The sequence below is a fragment of the Mus musculus genome, chromosome 1 (genome assembly GCF_000001635.26).
Source record: "Mus musculus strain C57BL/6J chromosome 1, GRCm38.p6 C57BL/6J".
Taxonomy (NCBI): domain Eukaryota; kingdom Metazoa; phylum Chordata; class Mammalia; order Rodentia; family Muridae; genus Mus; species Mus musculus.
Window position 1 is genome coordinate 160,870,455 of NC_000067.6, and position 6,645 is coordinate 160,877,099.

Here is a 6,645-nt window from a genome sequence, read left to right on the forward strand (position 1 = left end):
ATTTTCTAGTCTCCAAGGTGGGAAAATAAACTTCCATTGTTTACAGCTCCTCAGCCTGGGATACTTTGTCAGAACACCACAAATACTCTAAGAACTTTAAAAAAAAAAATCAAGAGTTGGGGGGAAAAGAACTATAAGCTATAGAATAATCTAAAATGCTGTAGGGGGGATGAGAAGTTTAACTAAAAGTTATTTTACAACAATGTGTCACATAGCCGTGAGCTATATGCTGAGAGGTCCGTCAGGCCATGTCACTGTGTGAGCATCGTCTTTGGTGTACCTACACAAACCTGGGCTATGTCACATATGCATGGGTTGGCTCAAGGTCTATATGATGAATAAAACAGCATGAGATTAAATCAAATGCAAAAATAAATTTTTTAATTAAAAAAATTCACTCTAACAACATATTTTTTAGAAAACATCCTCAGGAATAGAAGCTACACAAAATGGTAGTGGATTCTTTATTAAGGAAGAATGTGAGAGAGGTCCCAAGAGGAGAGCCTAGCCTTACAACTACCATTTTTGTAAACCAACATGTTTCTAACGGCATTCTAAACACTTACCTTAATGCCTACAAATAAATGTAGCTCTTGCTCCTCGTCAAAGGAACCTCATTTTGCAATAGATGGAGACTATTACAGAGAACCACCATTGGTCAAATGCAGAAGCTATCTGTTAGCTTGCTTTCTATGGCTGTGATCAATGCCATGGCCAAAAGCAACTTGGGAAGGCAGAGGTTTATTCCCTCTTACAGCTTGTAGTCTATTGTAGAAGGAAGTCAGAGCAGGCACTCAAGGTAGGAATACAGAATCAGAAACTGATGCAGAGGCCACGGAGGAAGCTGCTTACTGGCTCTCTCCCCATGGCTTGCTCACTGGGCTACATTTATTTATTTATTTATTTATTTATTTACTTATTTACTTATTTTCCTTCCTTCCTTCCTTCCTTCCTTCCTTCCTTCCTTCCTTCCTTCCTTCCTTCCTTCCTTTATTCTTTTTTATGTTTGTGGGTGTTTTGCCTTCATGTATGTCTGTGCACCATGTTTGTGCAGGGCCCAAGTAGATGCCAGAAGAGTGTATGGATTCCCTGGACCTGGAATTATAGATGGCTGTGAGCCAGGGGGTGCACTCTGAGAATGGAACCCCAGTGCTCTGGAAGAGCAACCAGCACTCTTAATCACTGAGTCATCTGTCCAGCTCCTCAGCTACATTCATTACATAACCCAGGGCCACCTGTGCAGGGGTGACACTCCCCACAGTGGGTTTGGCCCACCCATATCAGTATCAACTATTAATCAAGAATATACCTACAAAGCCTAGCTTAGTGACACACATCTCTAATCCCAGCACTTGGGAGGCAGAGGCAGGTGGATCTCTAGGTTTGAGGCCAGCCTGGTCTACAGAGCAAGTTCCAAGGCAGCAAGGACTACATAGAAAATCCCCGCCTTGAAAAAAAAGAAACAAAAATAATTTTAAGAAAAGAATATGCCCCCACAGACTTGCCTCTAAGCCAGTCTGGTGGAGGCATTTTCTTGACTGAGTTCGCTTTTCCCAGATGACTCTCGTTTGTGTCAAGTTGACAAAATAAACAAATAAATAAATAACTAGCATGACATCCAACTCCAATTGAAAGAACCTCAACACAGCCCATACACCCAAGGCTCTGAGAAGAGAGTGTAGAAAGATTGTAAGATCCAGAAAAGCAGAATGTCTGCTGTGAGATAGTAGTGTCTTCTGTATATGACAGGAAAGCTGCACCAGGAACTCTCAACCATATAGTTGCCTGAGCAAGACCAGCAAAATGACAGTAACACTTGACATGCCAGTGTGGGCAAGGGAAATTCTACGTAGTCCTTCCCCTAGATAAAGAACTCCGGGTGGGCAATGCCTGCTGAGAAGGGGAAGATCAGTCTCCTATAGGGATGAGCTGCCATGTAGACTATCCCATCCCAAGTGGTCAACATGAGCAAAGCCAAATGCATTCAGTAGATTCTATATAAGTGTGTCTATATACACATCCATATAACAATAATATTAGGGCTGGCGAGATGGCTCAGTGGTTAAGAGTGCCGACTGCTCTTCCAAAGGTCCAGAGTTCAAATCCCAGCAACCACATGGTGGCTCACAACCATCCCTAATGAAATCTGATGCCCTCTTCTGGAGTGTCTGAAGACAGCTACAGTGTACTTACATATAATAAACAATAATATTAAACAGGGGATCATAAACTGGGGGACATGGGTGGAGGGGGGTGAAGGGGGGAGGAATGAAATGAATGTGGTGCTCATGTATGAAGTTATCAAAAATTAAATTGAAAAAGGAGAAAAAGGCAGCAAACAAAATCCTACTTACTGGAACCTGAGCACTTTATCTTTAGGAATGATAAGAATGACTCAGCCAATAAGACTCAAGTTCCGAAGCACCGCGCTGGAACGGCATAAGCAGAGTGGGGTAGAGAATGAAGGCACTCATTTATTTTACACAACTTCTGACTTAGCATGGTGATGGCCATCAAGGTTAAATTATACTTTATTATGCAAATGGACATTTTCAATTATTAATGAATGATCTATGCATTCATTAGGTCATGGTACGCTAAATAGTTGAGATTTTCATGGGGTAAGGGAGACTTGATTCCTTAGCTTTAGTGGCAACTTTATGAAGTTCTCACCCCTCCCCAGGGTTAACCACTTTGTCCTTTTTAACAGCATCTTTTTTTTTTTTTTTTTTTTTTTTTTTGATCCTGCCCTAGCAGATCTTCTTTAGTTTGTAAAACAAAGAAGAAACTTGGGAATTAGATACTTTAGCTGTGAATTACCTTTAGCTTTTTGACTGGAAGTCACTTGACTTCTCCAACCTCGGATTCCTTACCATTTACATAGGGATAGTAATATTTATCATATAACATTGTTAAAAAAAAAAAAAGCTAAATAAAAGACAAGCATGACAGGTAAAAGCCTAGTAAAATATCTGACACCTGATTTAACAAATGGCAAATAATAAAGTAATCTTATTACTCAGTGCTTGGACCTTTTGCCTCAGTGTATGGCACGTGGTTTTGTCTTATAAATTGACTATGGACAGCGGGTTGGTGGTAGTGCACACCTTTAATCCCAGCACTTGGGAGGCAGAGGCAGGCTGATTTCGAGTTCGAGACCAGCCTGGTCAACAGAGTGAGTTCCAGGGCAGCCAGGGCTACACAAAGAACCCTGTCTTGAAACAAACAAACAAATTATGGAATGTATATGGACATTTATTTGTTATATAAACTCAATTTCAATAAATTAAGTTTTGGCTTTCAAGATTCCCACTTGAGGCTGTGTATGATGACACACGCCTCTAATTCTAGCATTCAGGATGTTAAGCTGTTGACAAAGCAAGGGTTTGGAAACTTCTGTAAACTGCTCACTTCTTATCCATTATGCTTGACTAAGGGGCCAAGGAGATAATTGCTATATTTAAAGAATGGTATTCAGAGTTTTATGATATTCTCCTATATATTTTAGTGTATTTAAATTTTTCCATATTAGAAAGCTAGAACTAAGATGAGCTCCTCCGAACAGAAAAAAGGTATCAGCTCCATTTCATGACTACAGCACTAGTTGGTATATAGTCTTGATTCTTCAGTAACTCAAGAAGTAACAGCCTATTTTCTTGTAAATATTTTCTTTATAAATTCTATTATTGGGGCTGGAAAGATGGCTCAGTGGTTAAGAGTGTATACTACTCTTGCAGAAGACCTAAGTTCAGTCCCCTGAACCCACATCAGATGGCTCACAAGTGCCTGTAAGTCCAACTCCAGAGAGGCCAACACTCTCTTCTGGCCTCTGAGAGTACCTATGTTCATGAGCATGTATGACACAGACACACATTTACTTAAAAATAAGTCTTTTACAAGATAAAATAGATTATATTATTAGTCTTTTGTTTGTTTTTGTCATTGTTTTTGGTTGTCCTAGTTCTTGCTGTATAGGTCAGGCTGGCCTCAAACTCACAGAGATCTGCTCTCTGTCCCTCAAGTTACGGAATTAAAGACATGCACCACCACCCGGGGCTCGGTTGTTTGTTTTGTTTTGTTTTAAAATGTCTTTCGAATTACGTGTTTGTCTGTACCACATGTGTCTATGCCTGGAGATGCCCGAAGGAACACCTGGTCCTGGGGCTGCAGCTCTGGGAAGCTTTGAGCCACCTGATTGGAGTGCTAGAAACTGAAATTCAGGTTGTTAGAAAAAGCAAGACGTAAATGTTTTTAACCACAGAGCCATCTCTCCTGTCTTCTATTAACATTAGACTTGTTTGTTTGTTTTTGTTTTGTTTTTAAAGAGAGTAGCCTTAAAACAATATGATTTTCCCCCTCTCTTCAGCTAAGTTGGCCTTGGCCTGCACCTGCCTCCATACACCCAAATGAGAGACACCCCAGGGAACTGTGTGCCAGAAGCCAGTGCTGGTGAGTCAGGCCACAGCACTTCTCTGTGTGGTCTTCAGCCAAAGCTTCAGTTAAGACTTCCTTTGTTTCTAAAGAGCTTGTCTTGGGGATGAAGATAAGATGGAAAGGGTAGACATGAACAGCCTCAACACTTCTTGGTTTTATTTGTGGTATTTGTTGCAAACGCCCAGTTGTTGTTGGTGGAACCTTCAGAGATTATTATTTAGCTATTTCCTTACTTAAACCCCATTGGTTTTCTTTCTTTCATTCCTTCCTTTGTTCCTTCGCTCTTGCTCCTTACCATGCAGCCCAGGCTGGCCCAGAACTCAAAATTCTCTCACCTCAGGCTCTCACCACACCCAGACTTTTTTTTTTTTAATTTTAAATGAAAAAATAATGCCTCCTTCCTTGCCCTAAAGTATTTGACTAGGCTGCTTATACAGTGAGTTGGGCCAAGCCTATTCCTCCCCATAAAAGCTATGTTTTGCTGGTCTTTTGGGTGATTCATGTACTGTGTATGCATACAAATTATAGTTCAGAAGGTTGTTGTAAGAATTAATTAATGTTTGCTGCATGCTTTATGATCTTCAGATGAAAGGCACAAGATGAAATGCAGAGTGTCTACATAGAATAATAACACTGGGACACATTATAAAGAATGGGGGGAATCTTTCTGAACAAAAGATTATACTGAGTATTAAGTACATTGTCTTTCTTATTGTTTAAAATTGAATGCAACAGTATTTGAAAGAACACCGTGAAACTCCAGAGGTTTGTCAGCTGAATATAGAATTGATAAAGAAGGTATTATGGACTTTAACTTTTGTAAAGTAAGTATGAAAAAAAAAAAAAGACAGAAGAAAAGAAATTAAATGGGGGTGTGTGCGTGCCTGATGGTGAAAGAAGTCAGCTTACAAGCACTAATGAAGATCCTTCACCCAGAGTCAGGGCACGCACCTCCAATCCCAGCCCTTGGGGAATGGAGAAGGGGGGATCAACAGCTTCCTTGGCTACAGAGTGAATTCAAAGACAGCTTGAGCTATTTGAGACTTTGTCTCAAAAAAAAAAAGGAAAACTGAACAAAATAAAAGCTGACTCTTGTCATTGAGATAAACATTTATAGGCTGTCTGGAACAAATTTATTAGAATCCTTATTCCTCATAGTTTTACAAGTATGTGAGAAAAGGTTTTATTTTTTTCTTTCTTTTTTCCTTTTTTGTTTTTGTTTTTCTTTCTTCTTCTTCTTCTTCTTCTTCTTCTTCTTCTTCTTCTTCTTCTTCTTCTTCTTCTTCTTCTTCTTCTTCTTCTTCTTCTTCTTCACTTGTGACTCCAGACAGGATCCAAAGAGGAGGTGTAGTTTTACTCTCTGGGTTTTATGGAGAGTTCCTTTACCCTTCTGTGTTAGCCTCTTAAAGTACCGTGACAACCTTAAAAAGGCACAGAAAAGGGCAGAGAAAAGGTTTTAAAGAAATGAGAGAGCCGGGCAGTGGTGGCACACGCCTTTAATCCCAGCACTCGGGAGGCAGAGGCAGGTGAATTTCTGAGTTCGACGCCAGCCTGGTCTACAGAGTGAGTTCCAGGATGGCCAAGGAAAAAGAAAAAAGAAAAAAGAAATGAGAGGAAGAGAAGAGGAAGGAAAACTGGATAAATATAAATTTCAGTGAGCTTAGGAGAAATTCCTTAGCTTTGTTGTTGTTTGGTTGGTTTAGTTTTTCAAGACAGGGTTTGTGTAGCCCTAGCTGTTCTGGAACTATCTGGAACTATGTAGACCAGACTAGCCTCCAACTCAGAGAGATGCCCCTGCCTCCACCTCCCAAGTGCTGAGATTAAAGATGCGCATTAATCCCATTAAGCCCATTCCAGCAATCCTGCGGTGAGCATGTATTCACTGACATTGTTCTCCTGGGAAGAATGTCCTCCTTCATAACTTTGATATCATCAGGGTGTCCCATATTTCTCCTTCACTCGTCTAATTTTAACTCATTTCTAAGGTTTCCTGTCAGTCTTCAGCTTTCCATGATTAGTCTAGCTCTCCGTGATCTTTCTGTTCTGTTCTAGTTGGCTTCTGGACACCTAGGGTTTGTACCACTGGCTTTCCTGCGCTACCACCATTCAGAGAGAAACCAGTTGTTGTTGTTGTTGTTGTTGTTGTTTTTAATCCATCCTTTTTAAAGATTAATTTTTAATTTTTATTTTTGTGTATATGTATGTATCCCC

The 6,645-nt window shown here is 40.2% G+C and overlaps 1 non-coding gene across 1 annotated transcript; it reads right to left on the reverse strand.

The window, feature by feature from the left end:
- Positions 1-5,747: 5,747 nt before the first annotated feature.
- Positions 5,748-5,868, reverse strand: Gm24988. The gene has a single exon (XR_003949308.1). It is a non-coding gene; the product is annotated as a small nucleolar RNA SNORA26 (small nucleolar RNA).
- Between the last annotated feature and the right edge of the window lie 777 nt (positions 5,869-6,645).